This window comes from Equus asinus, chromosome 12 (assembly GCF_041296235.1).
Source record: "Equus asinus isolate D_3611 breed Donkey chromosome 12, EquAss-T2T_v2, whole genome shotgun sequence".
Taxonomy (NCBI): domain Eukaryota; kingdom Metazoa; phylum Chordata; class Mammalia; order Perissodactyla; family Equidae; genus Equus; species Equus asinus.
Genome location: NC_091801.1, coordinates 34,823,345 through 34,842,762, shown reverse-complemented (window position 1 = coordinate 34,842,762; position 19,418 = coordinate 34,823,345). Strand labels below are relative to the sequence as shown.

Genomic DNA, 19,418 nt, shown 5'->3' with positions numbered 1-19,418 from the left:
TAACTTTAAATGACCTCTGGCTAACTAGGCTAGACGTGCTCTGTAGATTTTGTGGCCCCTCCCAGCTGTATAAGTTGATAACTTTGTTCTTTTGAGTTCCTCAGGAATGTGATGATCCCTGGGCAGAGAGCCTATGCTGATAGGCATCATCAATGACAAGTGAAAGATCAGAGTATAAGGCAGTTGCTCCATTCTCTGATGCATATCCAATAAAAAAAAGGACTATCAGGAACTGGGACCAGATGTCTACCCCCACCCAGAGACCAACCCCCCCCCCCGCCCCCCCCCCCACCTAGAGACCATCCCCATATATAACTTGCCTGTAGTCTTTGTTCTGTGAGACGGTTCTTTTGGACATGAGTTGGCCATCTTCCCTCTGGCTAGCAAGCTGTAATAAAGTCCTTTCTCTCCTACCACCTTGCCTCCTAACTATTGGCGTGTCTTGTGGCCAGCAGACAAGTCCACTTGGGCGATAACAGTCCTATTGCAAGCTGGGCAGGGACTTGTTACCTTGGTAAACTAATATCTGCCTTCAGGATTGTCTCTGACATCACCCAGGGTCCATTTGGCCCATTGGGCTGTCCTCTAGGAAAAAGAGATCAGTAGACAGTTTAATTCAAGAAGCAGAAAAACTGGGCCCTCACTTAATAACTGAAACCCTAACTACTCTAGGGGAATTCTGATTTCTTTCTTTTCTCCTCTAGATCTTTATTTCATGCTTTATGAGAGGCCTGGAAAGTCAAGTGAATCCTGTATGCAGGGAGTTAGTTAGACAATGACAGTAAGGCCACCAAACTCCTCACCCGAGATTCATCAAAGTGGGTGGGCAACGGTTCAAAACAGAGCTGCCTCAGATGTAGCAGTGGCCTCTCGAGGGGGAATGTGTGCTGCATCAGGTGAGCAATGTTGTACTTACAACCCTGTAGACCTTTCTTGAGGATCTTTAACATTATAAACATCCAGGAAACAAAAGTAAGAAATCAGAAAACTAGGTAATTTGATGACTGATCTCACACCTGGTTCCATGGACTCTTCAGAGTGGGGATGGGGTCTATTCTCTTGCTTTAACCTGGGTGCTCTTGGCACCTGGCTGAGAAGTGGAGACACACTGTGATCATAATCCTTCTCTGAGGATGTGTCTGTGGCAGTGTCTAGATGTGTGATCTCCAGTGTTTTATATGCTGGTGCACAGCCACTATTCAGTCAGATGATTCAGCAAAAAGTCCTCTGAAAAGAACTGGAAGGCCTGACATTTCTGGAGGTTGAAGGAAGCACCCCTGGAAACATGGAGGTTGGAATAAATATCAGTGGACAGTTGACATGTGATTATGACACCTCAAAGAGTGGTGAAGATCTGGATCCAGCACATATTTAGATATTAACTAATGATCTATCCTTCCTCTCAGGCTGTAGAATGACCAGGAAAGGGGGCTGAGGACAGAAACTGTCCACTTTCACACTCAGCTACTGAGAACCCAAACCACATCTACTCTGAAAATTAATGTACTTTGCAATTTTCTGTTTTCATAGCATGTCTTTATTTTTCTAGGAAACCCATTCCCAGGCAAATGGTTTGATTGTTCATTACAGGAATTTCCTGAAAGACCTATCAACTCTTTGAATGGAAAGTATCAACAGAGTTTATGCCCTAAGAGTCAAAGGAATCCCTCATATCAAAGTCCTCACTTTACTGTTTCCTCCTGTCCTGGGGGCATTGTATCAGGACCCTTACTTGATCCTAATTGAGCTGTGCTTTAAGTCAAATTTCCAATTCTCAGTCAGTTAAGATCTTACCTTCTCCTCTTTGAAGCACTGACAAAAGTTTGTGAGGTGGTGTTCTCCCTTGCCACAGAAAGCAATAAACTCAGCTTCATCTAATCAACAGATTGTGTTGGTGATGTTTGGGAGCCAGGTTTTGACAAATTTTTCACATGCTAGATATTTCAGAGAAGTTATAAAATATGGAATTTGAAAAATGTCTACTCTATGTTTTATGTCTTAAATTATTGCTACAATTCTGAATTAAGGTTTATATATTTAAAAATATTTTAGCTTCTTGAACTCCATCTAAAATAAATGCAGTGCTTTCTTTTTCAAAGTTCAACATACATCTATGTGATCTTCTAAAAAATAATTTCTGGTCATTTACTGATAATCCCAAGTAGATAATCTACTGATCTAGGGCTGTGGCTGCCGGCCGCAGTTGGGATGGAACTGAGAGCTATTGGTAATTAGGTATTTACGCAGTGCCAGGCCTTGTGCAAGTAGCTTCACATACACCACATCATCTTTAATCCTTACAACTTCCCTGCATTGGGGGTGTTTCTTTATTTTACAGATGAGGAAAAAAGCTCTCTGGTCAAAGGACCCCCATCTGAATAAGAATTCAGACCCGTGTTTGTCTGACTGCCAAGGAGAGAGTCTTTCTTTCATTCTCTCCCTAGCATTTATTGACTGCCTCTGGCAGGCTGCCTGTTGTTACCAGTTTGAACACCCAACCATAGGCATAGCTTGGGTCCTCAAGGAACTCAGAAACCTTCATGGACAATTAGGAAGTTCTTTGAGAAATGCAACGATGTTTTTACATTACTTTTGGAGCATTTAACTCCTGAGGTAGGAAATGGGCCCCCTCAAAATAGGCCCTCCAACCTGAGTCTTTGATTCTTTTTTTTTTTTGAGGAAGATTATCCCTGAGCTTACTACTGCCAGTCCTCCTCTTTTTGCTGAGGAAGACTGGCCCTGAGCTAACATTGTGCCCATCTTCCTCTACTTTATATGTGGGACGCCTACCACAGCATGGTGCGCCAAGCGGTGCCATGTCCGCACCCGGGATCCGAACCGGCAAACCCCCGGCGAGAAGCGGAACATGTGAACTTAACCGTTGTGCCACCGGGCCGGCCCCTGAGTCTTTGATTCTAAATCTGAATTGAAATAGAATTTTTGGGTCCCAAAGTTCTCCTCTTCCCCCAGAGAATCTTTGAGAGCTCCCTGTTGAGTGCCTCAGCCTGTCTTCCTGGTTGCCATGAAGGCCAGTTTGTGCTGCCTTGTGGCTTTCATCTTCCACTGCTATTACCACCTAGACATGTGGGGCTGACATCACTCCTTCTGGAGTGAGAAGGGCGTCCTCTCTGCCAGTTTCCTAACAGGCTCCCCAGAAGGCTTCTTAGAATGCTCTTAGCATTGTAACTCGGGTATTAGGCTCATGATCTGATGCCTCAGGAAGGTAGAGGGCACTTACTTGTGCTGCACAGGCGCATGCTCACGTCTCCCTATCTGCCACTAGCCTGCATGTCAAGAAGTCCTCTGGGGTCTTCACCTTTCTCTTACGTCAGAAAGAAATCATGGTCCCCTTAGAGGGTGCTCATCAGAGAGCCTAGTCTTTCTCTTCATTGTTTCTCTTATGGAAACACTAAATCTTCATGCTGGAGAACTTCTGCTGGCTCATCATGGAGTGTCTGAAGTCCCAGAGAGAAAATGTATGTTAGGCTGATGTGGGATATTGAGCACACACACTTTAAATGACTCAGTTCCTTGAAATGCATTCAACTCTTGTTCAGGGTTGACTTTCTTAAAACTAGGAAAGTGTTCACATTGCCCTCCCTCCCTCCACTCTCTCTCACTAGTGCTCTCTCTCTCTGTCTGTATCTCTCTCTGTCCTTTTCTTTCTCTGCATTTTTCTGAATATTGTACCATCAGGTAGCTATTAGGAAATCTGCTTTAGGACATCTGAGTTTTAGGAAAGCAGGCCCTTCTCAATTGTCATGAATTTAATTTGAGTTACATAACTTTTAGTTTGTCTTTGGCCAAAGATCACTTTTATTGGGAATAAGCTATTACTATTAAGTACAACATTCCTAAACCTTTTGGATATTTAAGAATCGTTAGGAGAAGCAAGTGGGACACCAATAACTTTGGTCCTTTCCAAATAAAATAACTTTGTTCAACTGTAGCAAGAATTTATATCAGTGTTATCACAAATTCAAATTTTATTTGTCATAGTATGTTATTTACAATTCACTTATTTGTCTCTTAGAGGGAATGATGTCCTGGAAGGAAGTTTAACTAAATCAGATGTGGAAAACTCCTCGGCATTTCAGGACAAAGAAAGTTTCTCATCCTGTGCAGAGCTTTGCTAAGGCTGGTACCCTTTATCTGTGATGGACGTTGGAAGTAGAACCAAGGTGGGAATTTGGAGATGGGGAAAACATCAGGAAGGTTGTCACTGGGCTCTAGAGGAAGCAAATAAAGGGCTGTGTGAATAAATTAACTGTGACTGTGACATTAGAAAAAATGCATTCACTCTACTGAAACAAATCTCTTTTTTGGAAACATCATAAGTTATTGAAGCCCCATGACACTGAATGAAAATCAAAATTCTTTAAAAAATGCAAAGGAAAATCTTTTTCTTCCAAATAATATCTTACATGATATCGTCTAAATATTTTGAGCTGGGTTATTCTCCTTTGTGATGGAATTAATTTTATATTTTAAGATTCATAGTTTATCTTCCCATCCCCTTCTGCAAGTTCAGTTTATTATTACCCCTGCTGACACAGGCCATTCTTTTGCAATTATATAGAATAAAAATCTTCAAGCCAAATACCTATGATTTCACTCATGTGGAAGATAAAACAACAACAACAAACTCATAGACACAGAGAACAGATTGGTGGTCACCAGAGGGGAGAAGGGAGGGAGGAGGGTGAAAGGGGAAAAGGGGCACATGTGTACAGTAATGGATGGGTACTAGACTTTGGGGGATGAACATGGTGTAGTCTACACAGAAATCAAAATATAATGAGATACACCTGAAATTTATATAATATTATAAGCCAATGTGACCTCAATAAAAGTCAAATAGAAAATTGGGGCCAGCCTGGTGGTGCAGCAGTTAAGTTCGCACGTTCCACTTCTTGGCAGCCTGGGGTTCGCCAGTTCAGATCCCAGGTGCAGACATGGCACTGCTTGGCAAAAGCCATGCTGTGGTAGGCGTCCCACATATAAAGTAGAGGAAGATGGGCATGGATGTTGGCTCAGGGCCAGTCTTCCTCAGCGAAGAGAGGAAGATTGGCAGCAGTTAGCTCAGGGCTAATCTTCCTCAAAAAAAAAAATCAAATAAATAAATAGACATCAGATAAATAAATACAGGTAAAAAATATCTTCCTTTCAGATTCTAGGAGTTCTGGTTTAGTTATTGTAATGTGACTTCCCAGTAAAGAACAATGGCATTTAATAGATTCTTTTATCCAGAACTCATAATAAATTCTTCGTAATCATGAACACATTCTTACTAATTTGTGTTAAATGGCTAAAGCTCTAACGGTCATGGACAGAGAATCTGAGTTAGAGAAAGCAAACAGGGGACCAGCCCCATGGCATAGAGGTTGAGTTTGGTGTGCTCCAGATTGGTGACCTGGGTACGCTGGTTTGGATCCCAGGTACGGACTGCACCACTTGTCAGTGTAGGGGAGGAAGACATTTCCTCTGCCCGCTCTGGGTTCTTCTGGCCAGAGAATGAATTAAATTCACATGAGACTGAATAACAGGAGAAAATTAAACAAAGCTTTATAACATGTATACATGGGAGAGGCTCAGGCAAACTGAGCAACTCGCCAAAACAGCTGAAACCACCACCTTAAATATCGTCTTCAGCTAAAGACAAAGGAGGATGTTGGGGGTGGGGGCAGTCAGTTTCGGGAGGTTACCAGACAAATACGGTAAATAAGAGTAAGATTATTATGCAGATTTCAGTCCTTGCCTCTGCATTGATTAAGAGTTTCTAGAGATAAGGTCATCTCCCCTTCTTCCTGGTACGGAGAGGGAGACACCTTTATAGATGGAGATTTCCTCTACAAATGTAAATGTCTCTTTACAAAGGGTAAGTAAATTCTACTTTCCAGAGTTTCTTTCCTGTCTGCAGTTTTTTAAAAGTAACCAGCCCAAAATAATCTTTATGCCACAGAGGCATATCTTGGGGTGGCCAATTCCAGTCCCCCACATCAGCTATGCTGTGGCAGTGACCCACATACAAAATAGAGGAAGATTGGTACAGATGTTAGCTCAGGGCGAATCTTCCTCAGCAGAAAAAAATAAAAATAGAAAGCAAACAGTCCTGGTCAGCTGTGTTCGGTGTCACGCCTTCAGTACAGGGTCAGGGACCTGGGGAACCAGGCCTATTTGCTTTGCCTTTCCAGTGAAGATGTCAACCCCTGCCCATCCCCCACCTCTGCCCCCACCCCACCAATAGATTAGATTTGGTGTCTGGCCAAATCTTTGTCTAAAAATTTTTAACAATAGAGACCTCAAACTAACCTTTTAATGTACAGTCATCATAGAAACTTTAAATCGATTTATGTGAATTTCATACACTAGATACATTGTTTAGAGCGAAGTTTGGTTTATCAGCAAATGAAGGACGTCAAAGCCATTTGCTCAGCTGCTTTTAATAGACAACGGTTGCTTCAAAGGCAATGAAAATGAGTAACCTTAAAAGGTGTAGCTCAAAATTGCTGAATTACAAGTATGAAAATATTGTTTACTAATTCATGGTGCTTATTCAGATACATTTGCATTGTTCTGAGATTATTTCTGTCGCTGTCAGACACGATTTCACTAAAGGCCTTGTTTTAACTCTCAGCCTTTTTGGGCACAAGCCGAAAATCATGCATGGTTCACAAATCTTGCTTCAGATTGCAATTCCATTTTTCACTGCCCCAGTTAAGGCTTTGAAACATGGTACACATTTAGCCACGCTGCCATGGAAGCATACTTGGAGGCTGAAATGAAAATAAAAACTTGACACCTGAACAAAACACCTGAAATTCCAATTTGAGTAAGAGTAATTAACAGGAGGCAATGCTGAAACGAGCTGGCCGTAGCCCCACGATGCCCCACCAGGGTTTGCTTGGGTATACCTGCCAAGTAGGCTGTATTGGGACGTATCAGTTTGATTAGCTTTGCTAGTTTCTTAGGCATGGCTTGAGGCCCATAATTGCTTTATGTCCCTACCCAGGGAACAAGGACTGCTGTTAATTGGAGTTCCTAATGGCATTAGGACTGGTTTGGAGAGAAGCTATCTAGTCTTCTGCTGAGTGTCTCCCTGAGTTAAGCATGTAAAAATTACAAACCTGGTTCTAGTAATGCCTTCTGTTTTCACTTGCTGGCTGCAGTGGCAAGTGTTTTGAGCAGAGTTTAGTAAGGGCTTGGTACAGGCCCCAAGGTGAGTAGCAGCCAGCAGTGGGTGCGGCTGGTGATGATGACTTCTGTCTGGGAGAACCTTGCATAAATGGAGACAGACTTTTGACAAAGCAGAGGGAGGGGACAGCTTGGAGGGGTTAACTCTTAGGAAAAAAGGAGTGGAAAAGATGTGCTTATCATCCACACTTTGAAATCTCTGACTTTGCATCCTTAAAGTCTAAACTTGGCACTAACAAATACTCCATTGTGAGGGAATTTGGGTTAAGTCACCATGGACAGCTTACTTGGCTTTCAGGATTTGGAAATGGCATTTCTCACCTCCTCCACACTAGTCTTTTCAGTTTCTTGCCAAGTATAAGGGGAAAAAAATCCCTTAATTCTGGTTAGAAGTGTTTCAAACGTTCCATAAAGGGTGGCTGGGCTGGTGAACTGCAGGAGCTTGTGGTAACTTCTCAATGCCTCTCGTTTCAGGAAGCATTTAAGCGTGCTCTGCAGGAGAGCACTGCCAGTAAACATCATGATTTAAAGCCCTTGAACACTCAGACCCCGGCATACCTGCTTTACTGCCTCATTATTCTGCCTAACAACAGCACTGGTATATAAAAATAACAAACACATTGTGTTTGCTGAAATATTTTGGTCTGCATTTGAAAATGTGCAATAAATTCCAATTTGAAAAAGAAATTCTCTGAAGAAAATGTTTCTTTTCCCAAGTTTTAGGTTTTGCATTTTGGCCTTCTCATGAAATTCCAAATCAAATGGGCATTTGGTAAAGCCGGTGCTCCTACATGGTCCAACACTCCCAGTCCCCAAATATAAACTGATTTCATTTCTCAATGAAATTAGGAAATCCCATGCCATTGATAATATTTTGACTTTCTAGATGTTATCATTAGCTCATTTTTTTGTGTGTATGTCATCTGTTTGTAACCGTATAGACATGGAGAGCCAAAACAAATTCCACTTTTCACTAACCATCCAGAGAGGAGGAGCAGTGAGTATTTAAGCTATAAAAGTAGCTTTCAGTTTAACCTGGTATTTGTAATTTGTAGGAACAAATTGTGTGTCCCTGTTCTGGTAAATTCAGCGGATGCCACAATGGTGTGTCTCAGCGCTTTGTGGTTGGGAACAAAATTTCATGCCCAGTCTTAGAGTACAAGTGGGAAAAGTTCTCCCGGATAACGAGGGTGGTCATGGTAGAGAATCCTGCTGTGGCTGCCTAAAGCCGCAGGGCAATCTTACTAGGTACTCAGATGAACAGGGTCGATATGGGGTAGAATTCTCTTCAGCTGTTGACACTTCATTTTTGTTGAGTAGAACTTGTTCCCTAGTGCATGGGTGATTATGTGCCAGGATTCATTAGTTATGACAAATACAATTTTTTTTGATATTTCAAATACAGTGGGAGCTGCAATGTTTATGCACAGAGCACCTGTGGCCGGCAATGATATCTCTCCAGAAAATCTTCAGCATCTTCCACAGATGCTCCTGTGAGGTAAACATCCTCCAGCGGGGAGCTGACTTCAGCGGGGCACTTTATGATGCCAGAATGTGAGCTGATTCTTGAGCTCTTGGCTCCTCAGCTCCAGGCTTACCCTCCCCCTCCCTTCTTCCCCTCTCTCTCCCTTTCCCCTTCCCCCTCTCCCTCCCTCTCAGCCCCTGTTGTAGCCCAGTCATAAGTTTATTCCCTCTAACTCATATTGTTGCTTTTTAGTTTAAAGCATGTTTTGTTTTCTTAAGAATTCCTTATATAATACTTAGAGCTTTTCAGATAAAAACCTCAATAAGTGATTGCTGTGTCAAAAAGGTAGTGAAGGTAATTAAAGAGATACGAGTTTATTTTCTTTCCATGTGAAGATTAAATTATCCAGGTCCTGCATTTTAGATAGGCACTTTTGATTCCCTGCATTTTGCTATGAAGCAAAAATACAAGAGTGACGATATATTTTAAGCCACAGTGCTGCAGTGGCATTCTTGTAAGTCAGGGATCAGGAGGGGATGGATGGAGCAGGAGGACAGAACCGGGCGCCGGACACTAACTTCTCTGTCAGTTCAGATAAATTGCACAGTGCTGGTCCCAGATCTCGAATCTTCAAAGCTGGAGGGTCAGATTACATTTTATACGCAGAAAGTCAGATTCAAAAGACTCACAGAAGATAATATAGTCTTAACTCAGAGACACTTAAAAACGTCCTTTTGATATTTACGTGCTTTATTTCCACAGGCGCTTTCCTCTGCCAGTCCTCTCATAGGTCAGGGTTTTAAACCTGTGAGCTTCATCTTTCCTGCCACAAAGCCGGCCTGGTTTCTAGCTGGGATCCCACACTGGCTGCTTCATCGTCCTCCTACGGACTCTTCAGCCGGCCAGGGGCAGTTCATGATCTACATCTAACTAGAGTGGTCGCGTGTGTGCATCCCTGCAAGGGGCTCTTCTGTCTAGAGCCCTGTCGTGGGGCATTTGTGACAGCTCGCCGGACAGTGTGTCTTGCAGTTTATTCCCTCATGGATAAGTCTGTTGCAAGCTTTCTCAATCACAGCAGGGCTTGCTGGTACGAGTCCATGTTTAACTAGAGGCATCTGGTGCCTTTGCTGCTGTTTACTGAAACCTTTCATTTCACTTCATAAAGTTGGCCCAGTTGGCTGTTCTTCCTCAGGTTGACTCCCAGCCTTCTCCAGTACAAACTGAACATTATTTTGTGGTCGAAAGGTCTTCTGTGGGAGGCCCCTTTTGTTCATTTTGACTGATTCAGATTTTCAGTCTAAACTCTGGCCTATTTCCTTCTCTTTCAATCCTTGACTATCTTAATGGGATTTGAGCATTTTGGTCAATCCTTTTTCAGAGAATCGTTAGGCATTTCCCAGAATACTTGCTCAAGGAGAATTATCCCACTTCTAGCCAACAGAACACAGTCAGGAGGTCTGCCTGGTAACCCTCATTGGGCAGGGGTGTTCAGAGGAAGGAGCCTGAAAAGAGGTGTGGGAGCTAGATTCAGGAGTCAGTGAGTGCATTAGGGACTGTCTCTCTCCTGGTTCCCTGGGCCTGGGCACGAGTGTGATAGACAGCCCTGTGGAGGTGGATGGGCTTAGCAGGACCCACCAACGAGCCTTTAGTCCGTACTATTCTCTTCTGCTCGGGTCACAGTCAGGCACTGATTTCTGGGTTGAGCTGATTTCTGGGCAGGGACAGGTCCACAGTGGTCTGTGTCTCTCTTTTCATGTCTCTGCATCCCTTTGTTTCCACAGCTCCCTCTTGCTTCTCTCTAGCTCCAACTTGCCACCCTCATTAGGGAAATGGCTTGTTTTCTTTTTCATTCCATTGCTTCCCCTCTTCATTTGAATATTTTGGAAATCTGTCGGAGGTGACTATGGCAGATGGAGTTGAGGGCTGTAAGGGGAAGAAAAAATTAAGGGAGTAAATAAGTGTCAAGGAATTCATTGTCTGCTCTCCACCTGTTGTTATTCTGGTCCCAATCAACCTGCTCGCCAGGCTGGAGCCAGCGGCCATCTGGAAACACTGCTCTGTTTATAAACTTGGCATGAAGCAGCACTCCCGGGCCCTGACCTCCCACACAAATCTGGAAACAATTAGAGCAAGATGATAGGCAGGCAGGGAACGCTCCAGGGAGGGAGGAAAAGGAGGAGGAGGAGGAGGAGAGGAGCCTTGGGGGGAAGGGAGGGGGCAGTCAGTGCAGGGGGCGGCGAGCCGGTCTAGGTAGAGTCTGTGTGGGAGCCGGGTGGGGGGAACACCCCGGTCCTGGGATGTGAGAAGCCAGGGTCCTGGTGGCAGGTCTGGGTGGGGGAAGGGGGCCCGGGAGTAGGGAAGCCAAGTGTGGAGGGAGTTGGGAGTTGAGTGGCCCAGGGTCAGGTGAGGGAGCCAGAGATCTGGAGCGGGGAGTGGAGTACAGAGAGAAGTGAGGGTTGGGGGGTCCAGGGAGGCCTGAGTCTGGGTGGGAGCTGCGGGTCTGGGAAGAACTCAGGGAGGCCTGAATCTGAATGGGGTCTGGGTGGGAGCAGGGGCGGAGGTGTAAGTCTGGGGTCAGTTGGGGGCAATGGGGGTCCTGGTGGGAACTGGGAGTAGTCAGCTCCTCTGGGGTTTGAGGACCAGGAGAGGGGCCACAGCTGTTTGCTTAAGATGGTGTGATTGCAGGCACATGTGTGCCCTGTAGCCTCAGCCTCATACATGACCTCCTTCTAGTTTCCGGGGACCTCTTAAGAAACAAAACAGGCTAGGGAGGCAAAGAAAATACCGCTGTCTGCCCTTCACTGTGAGCAGACACGGTGAGTAAAATCCTTTTGGTCCCCGTAGGAAAAACACTGTACAGTCTCAAGTCACTGTTTTAGTTTCAGAAACACATTCTTGAAGACCGCTTTTTAACCAAAGGAAGTTTAAGCAATGTCCCATTTTGCTACAGAAAAACTAAGAATGCTTGAACTATAGTAGGACATTTCTTTAAAAGGGACAACACTTGCAGATCGGTACATTGGATTCTGTGTTGACCAATGTCATGCGTGTGTGTTTCAGGAGCTGATTCAGGCTTCCAGAGTCTTGAGTATTAGCAAGATGAATGAGTCTCTTCCTCTTCACTTAAGAAACCCTTTTTCCCTCTCTTTTCCCTGCAGTTTTGAAACGTGATTCCAAACTCTAAGTTGATGCTCTTTTCACGCTCAGCTGGGTTTCTAACTCCTGAAATATTAATCTGTGGGAGTTGTTGGCAAACCAATAATTGGCACCAATTAACAAGCTCCTGGTTGGCCAAATGATACTTAAGAGGGAAGTTTACTGTGCTGGTCTTCTTGGCTCCTGAGGGCTCAGGCAGAGCAGCCTGGGACCAGCAACAGTGACCTCTCCCCTGGCCTCTTGTCCTGCTCCTGAAGCAGATTCCCCTGATCTCAGACTGGAACATTGGCCCCAAGTGCATTTGCTTAGATCTCTAAAAATTAATCCATCAAGAGTGGTGTCAGCAGCCAACCCCAATCCTAGAGCTCGTTCCACGTGCAGTTCCACTGACTGGGTCTCCCCCATGCCTTGTTCTCCATTCCCATGCATTTTTTTTTTGTCTAAACATATTCTTTCACACTCACTGCTTCTGATACACTGGTTGCTAAAACCCAGCACAAGAATGTTTAGGACTACAGAATATGCAATATACAGCGATGTGAAAAAATAATCCAGCAAGATCTATAAGGTACTCAGCACAGTCCAGGGAACAGACCTGGGCTGGGCTCGTCACTTCCTGTGGCTGCTGCTGCCCAGTGGCTGCCCCTCAGAGCAGAGCTCGTGAATGTCCCTGGAGATATGCAATCTGGGAAGTTAATTTCAGACTCTGAGTCTTGTTGCAAATGGATTCATTTGAACTATAATATAAAATATTGTGTTTATTTAACCCCTGTAAGCTGAGCTCCTTTGTCTTTTGTGAACTGGCAGGGCAGCTAAGGACCCACATTCCTTCCACAGTTAATAAAACTTCATATTTTTCTCTGTATTCATAAATTTAATTACACTCAGACCCATTTAATCTACATCAGTTTTTCAAACTTTACCTAGATTAAAAAAACACAGCCCCCCCCCAACATGGAACACAGTCATAAATTTTAGATTAAAAGACATAAATTGAAAATTCATTTTGCCAATTTTGTCTTCAAGAAATCATCTTGTATCTTTTCAAGTTTCAGACCTGGAAAGTAGAGATGTAAATTGACTTGGCTACAATTCTTCCCAAGATAGAAGATTTGTACTTTAAAGCCTATATTTCTTCAACCTTATTAAAACAAAACAAGAAGTACGAAAATAAGAAATCCAAAAGAACAAGCCAGGTCTCATTTACTTCATGCAAGACTGTTTGTAAATTTTTAAAAACACTTGGCATGTACTTGGATTGATACATGTTCTCAGAAACTAAAGAAGGTGAGCTGCCTGGGTGGTGCCCCGACCCTGGTGAATCTTGGTACACGGTGATCAATAGTGCCTTCTTCTGCTTCCTTGGCCCCTCCCAGGGGGGTTTTTGAAAATTAATGACATTTCCATAAAGTGTTTTGCTCTTTTTGAGAGAAATAAGTACAATTTATCAGCACCCAGTTATTCCTTGTGTCTCCAGGCCCCCACCTTAGAGATCAGAGCATGACCATCTAGCTAACGGCTGAAACCCTTCCACCCTGCTTTGTCCTTTTCTTGAATCTTCTTTAAACAACATCTTCCTGCTTGTAATTAAGAACACCAAGACCCCCACTTAATTAGAACACTTATCTTCCTTTTCAAAGCTTGGTGTTTTTCTTCTTCCCTATCTGCTGTCTTTAGAGAGCTCTTATAATTCCCTCTCTGGACAGACAACCACTCCTTCTGTTCATATCTTTTTGCCATCATTTTGCTTTGCCTTAATTTGATTTATGAGATAGCAATCTTTGTTCCCACCAAAAGAAAAAAAAGTTAAAAACCAAAACAAAATGAAACCTGGATTTTTTCTAGAAAATTATTTTTTTTCTATTTAATTTTTTCTTGAAATCTCATGCTATAATCTTATAATAACACTTTACTCAAATGTTTGGTCCAAGGAAGACTTTGAGAATGAGAGAATCTGCAGCTTTTTCATCTGGAAGTCAGCTAGTATTCAACCGTTTGATGAATGAAAGAGTAATGACTGTTGGTTTTCCTCTTCTACGTCTGCGGAATGGACCTGCAGGGAGAAGTAGCTCTGGAGTATTCTCTCTTTCCAAGAATACTAGGTGAGTAGTGTGTATTAAAACTCTAAAAATTGTGACCAAGCTTCCATCTAAACGCTGGACAACATTCTTGCCCCAATGTTGTTTTTCTGGTAGCGTTGGAGAGTCAGTGACATTTCCAACCTCATGATGTGTTTTGTGTGTGGACTCTATTGGCTGTTTAACTATGAGACCATTAAACGGAGATGACTTGTAAGGCAGATGGGTGATAAGTCATGTATTGATTAACTCTCTGTTTCAGAGGGCTGACTTGTTGCTCCTGGACTTCCACAGGATGTAGAGTTGTTCTCCCCTTAGCTGTGACATGAAGACAGTGACCAGTGTTCTGACCTGATGGAATGGTCATTTCTTGGGTCATCTGGCCATGTTGGTCATCTAACCCACTTAAAACTTGCATGTGATAATTGGAAAACTCCAGAGGTGTTTTTGTGAGGATGGTTAGGGCTTGACTGACATTGAGTTTCAGGGCACACTTCCAGAGCCTGACATGACACTGTTAGTTATTACAGGAAATGCTCAATACATGTGGAGTGCCATAGTAGAGCTATGTAGAAAATGCTGACAGAATTATTTGTGTATCTCTTTGTTTGTCTGCTCTTCTATGTAATGCATTTCATGTCTCCCTTATTTGCCACTATATATCCTGTTCCTAGCACGTTGCCTGATGAGTAGTAGGCATTCAGTAAATACATGCTCAATGAACGAATGGTGAGGGACATTTTTTGCTTTGAGGTAATGGGGAATATTTTCCAGCAAAAATGGCAGAGAAAGCCCAAGACAGTCCTTAAGGGATGGCACATTCAAACAATGTTCTTTCCATCTCCTGCCCCTCCCCACTAAAGAGGCTTTGCCACTTAGACATATTTATCTGTTGTTAGAAGCAGTATTAGTACTATTACTAGCAGTGGTAACAGGAGTAGGAGCTTTGTAATGGGGACAAATTTTCCAGATTTATTGTCACATCTTACTCATCTTTTTGTCTTACAGGCTTTACAACCATAGGAGGCACTGGCTTTTGGTTTTATGGGAAGAGCAGACACCTCTTGAATGACAAAGACATTTCTCATTTTTGACAGTCCAATTCAATTTTTGTTTGACAACTTAATATGCTTGAAAGCAAAGCTTTTCAGAGAGAGGGAGAGAGAGAACATATTTTCTAAGTCTATCAAGGATAGATAGTTCAGAGCTAGCATACTGTCCACAGCATAAAGAACATCATGGTGTTGCTGTTCCAAGGAAAGAGAGAGATTCAATCAAGAGGTAAGAAAGCCTGAAGCTCCACCTCTTATTGGCACTGAGGGTTTATGGGAAGAAGGGAGAGAGGTTAAAGGGTCACACATGATGGCTCTTTCTGAGAGCTTGGGGCCTCCCTCAAGGTAATTAGAGACATTCAGATTAGTGCAGGGAACCTGAAGAACATGGGTGCTAGAGGCATGCTCCCTTCTCATGATAGGAGGGCTACAGCTGGTAGGAGAACTGGTGCAGCCACCTCAGTGTCTACAGGGACATGGGATGCTGCAAACACCCTCTACTCTGCCTTGTTGAAAACTTGAGAAAGAGGAGTGGGCAAAATCAGAAAGACTGCACCTTCCACTAGTGAGCCTGAGCCATCCAAATGGGCACATTTTAGATAGCCCTGATGGAGACTTAGGTCAGCTGAGGTGAGATTGTGAGGAAGTCTGAGCCTCGCAATTACTCCGTCCATACGTTTGCCTATTCACTGTTTTGTCCTTAGCACCTACCTCTTTGCAGCAGAGTGAGTAATATGGTCTCTGGACTCTGCAGGGAAGAACATGTGCCCCAGCACTTAGCACAGCTCCTAGCATACAGGAACTGCTTAACTAACGATGGCAACTTCTACTACTCGTGTAGAAATGCTTAATCATCTTTGTTGAAATGAGAATGTCCCTATCTAGTCCAGAAATTCTCTTAATCTGGTTACCTATTCAGGATTGCCCAGAAATACTGGATTGCACAGCAGACTCAAAGCATCCTTGCTTACTGGGTATATGCATGCGTATATATTCCTATTCTATTCTTCCTATCTCTCTTTTATCAGGCCAATAATTCTTTAAATTTTTAGTGTTTGAACTTCTGGAGTTTGGTGGGGTGGCTACTGTGCTACTTCTGTTTTTGCTATTCAACTTTTGCTTCTAAACTATACAAATTTTTCCAGTGTACCCTCTCCTGCTGCTCTCACTTTGCTCTTCTTTTCTCTTTCAAGTCCTGGGTTTTTCATTTGTTTGTTTGCTTTTACCTTCCCCTCCTTGCTCCCTACAAAGCCACCCCAAGTAATGATCAGGGCCATTCCTTATTTCAGGGCTTCTACTCAGAGTCACATCTCATCTCACATGCAATGGTCTTGCCACAGTCATTCTGGGAGATGGATCACAAAAAATGGCTCCATTATCCATCCCTTCCTGCAAAGATATCTACACCATTTGCAATGTGATTTTGTTGTTTTCCCATTAAGAGGCTGCTGTATTTCCCCACTCATTGAGTCTGGTCTGTCTAGTGATTTGCTTTGGCCAGTAGAATGTGGTAGAATGTTCCAGTTCCAAGTCTAGCCCTCAAGGGATCTTTCATGCATCCTCTCTTTATCTTGGAACCCTGCCACTGCTATGAGAAAAAGTCCAGACTGACCCATTGGAATGAGAGGCTATGAGGAGCTGAGTGAGCCATCCTTGCCCAGTTGACCCTCAGCTGACCTGCACTAATAACAGAATCATGAGTGAGCCCAGATTAAATCAGCTCAGCCATGCCCCTCTCAGCAGAGTTTCCTGGCCAATCCATAGTCTCCATGAGAAAAAATGAATCATTGCTGTTTTAAACCATGAGGTTTTTGGGTGTTTTGTTAAGCAGCAATAACTAACTGATCTAGTCAATAACCATCTTTTGTTGCTAAATCTAAAGGATCTTTTTTTCAGTTCTTGTAGCAGAGATTTATAAAGGCTAACCAAAATCTATGTCCTTTTTCATCACAAACACACAGCTAGACTATATTTTCTCACCTTTGTGTGACCATGTGATTGAGTTCTGGCTAATGGAATATGTGCAGAAGTGATGTGCATCACTTTCAAGTCTGGCTCGTAAATACCTCCCTCTTGTAATCCTTTTCCCATCATGTGGCAGAATGGAGAGAACATGAGGAGGTCAGAACTGGGGTATGGAAGAGCATGGGTTCCTGAATGACTGTTTGGGAGACTGCTACTCACAAGGAGAATCTACAGTGGACTTTGTGTGAGTGAGAAACTAACTTTTGCTGTGTCAAGTTACTGAAATTGTGGGGTTTGTGATAGCAGCTGGAGCTGTTTGCCTTCTTCACTACTCTCCTCTTACTTGACCTCTCTGTGGCCTTGGGCAGTGCTGACCCCTCTCTCCTGTATGACATCCTCTTCCCTTGCTGTCCTTGATCCTATACTCTGTAGTTTTCCCATACATGTATCAATAGTTCCCCATGACTTCCAAGAAGATCAAGTCCAGAATTCTTGGCATGCCTTTGCTAAAGTCTTTGTTTAACTCTTCATTCTTCTCCCTCACCACCATAGCTTCAAACTCCATGCATTTACATAAACACATCATGCTCTCATTTACTCTGAGGTTTTACATTTGTTATTCCCTCTGCTGAAAAGCTCTGCCCACTTTTTGCCCTGCTAATTTTGCCACCACTTCAGATCTGATGTATCACCAGTTCCAAGAACCCCAGACCCTAAGTTTTGGGGAAGAGCCTCCCATGGGCTCTAAGGGAAGTTGTGTTTGCCTCAATCATAGGACTTGCTGTTGTAGCACTGCTCCATCTCTTTACCAGCTGACTCCAAAGTCTGATGTTCCAGCCTACTGTGCTCACTCCTGAATCCCAAATGCATAGTCGAGTGCCTGTCACTTAGTCATGCTAATAACCATTTGGTGAGTGCATAAGTGAATAAGTTTGTAGGACTGGGGAAACAAGAGTGCCTGAAATCTAGGAATTAGACTCCAGGTTTGATAACAGGTAATGCATGAGGAAGTCAACCAGAAAAATGATGTTACTTAATCTTCCTTGGAGATTATCTGTACTTGGTCCCTCTGAAAATTACTAGACTGTTTATGAGGAAGGGTATAGAACAGCCTTCTTTCAAATGGTGTTTCCTTCTATTATCATTGGTGGTGAAAATGGGATTTATTTCACATATTACAATGCAGAATTTGGTGTTGTTTATATGTGAACATAACTACTCTGTAAAACCTCAAGCATTTTTCTCTATTAGAATTGGCAGATGAGAGATTATATAAACTTGTGGCCAACTGAGAGGTTCCCAAAACATTGCTCTTGAATTAGAGGGAACAGAGGGCATGCCCTGGGTGTCCGAATCCCTTCTTCAGGCTGATGCAGACTTATGTTTGCATCTGTGCTTTATTACGGTGCTGCTCTGCTCTTTAACCACAAGGAGAACTCGGACACTGGAAGGTTAGGTGTGCTGCCTAAGGCCCCATGGCAACTTGGATTTGAGATCATATCTGAAAGCAGATGTAAGTATCACTCCCTAGGAGCCCACATGGACTCCTTGTGCTCCTGGACATGGAAACGAATCATGAAGAGCCTCTGTCAATGCATCATGATAAATCAGGTGAAGCTGATGATGTATCCCGTGAGGTTGCCTGTGGAGGAGGATTTCTGGGACACTGTTGGCAAGTGGTCACCGCTGGACTCCACAGAGGGGTGGACTATCCCGGCACATACTTTTGTTGCCACGCTAGTGGTGTGTGAGCCTGTCCCACATGTGCTCTGCCAGCCCTGATTTCTGAACCCATGAGGAGTGTACAGGGGACCAAGGGAAGGGTCCAGGGGTCCTGCTTTTATCTTTCCATGGCTCATGATAATGAGAGCAGCTAAGATGACTGAGTGCTTCATATGTTTCCAGCTCTTCACCTCATTTAATTCTCCAATGGCACCACTATGGGACTGCTATAGGTTACTCTCAGCTCTCAGGCAAGAAAACTGAGGCACAGAGGGCTCCTGGACTGGCCCCCAAAGCACATGCCCTCCCACTCCTTTCAGGGCACTCTGTGCACTTAACCAGGGGTTGATCCCCAAGGAGAGGCTGTGCCTAGGGCTCCTTCCCTCAGGGCTCCAGGAGTCCTGTCTACAGAAATCTTCCTCTTTAATTTTCCTTTCCTGGGCCCTGTCTCCCACTCTCTGACTATTTAAGCTTACTTTAGAAGAACTATTTCTTATACCCTGAAATGAGGGCATGTAAATTTGAATATGCATGGAAGAATGGTGAAATGAATATATTTAGAGTAAACAAAGCATCCTCATAATCTCAAAACATGTGTGCTTGTATTTGTAGATTGTCTTACACACCTAAATTCTTTGCCATGTATTTTTGTGTTAATTTGAATGTGTTGCTCACAGGCAGCAAAGGCTGACTGAAGTGGGATGTAAGCAGGAAAAGACTCCCCTCCAAATGACATCCATCTCATTATGGTGAGTGCGTGACCCTCTCATGACTCCATCCTTCCAC

The 19,418-nt window shown here is 43.5% G+C and overlaps 1 long non-coding RNA gene across 17 annotated transcripts in view; it reads left to right on the top strand.

Annotated features, from left to right (window-relative positions):
• The window catches only part of LOC106844698 (uncharacterized), an 80,930-nt gene that overhangs the window by 16,927 nt on the left and 44,585 nt on the right, over positions 1–19,418 (top strand). For 8 of the 17 annotated variants that reach the window (XR_011493234.1, XR_011493235.1, XR_011493236.1 and 5 more), the window contains 5 exons: positions 4,034–4,181; positions 8,600–8,692; positions 13,747–13,917; positions 14,902–15,174; positions 17,047–19,381. This is a non-coding gene — a long non-coding RNA (uncharacterized lncRNA). The remainder of the gene's footprint in view (positions 1–4,033; positions 4,182–8,599; positions 8,693–13,746; positions 13,918–14,901; positions 15,175–17,046; positions 19,382–19,418) is intronic. The other 9 variants (XR_011493239.1, XR_006511982.2, XR_011493238.1 and 6 more) reach the window with 7 other exon arrangements.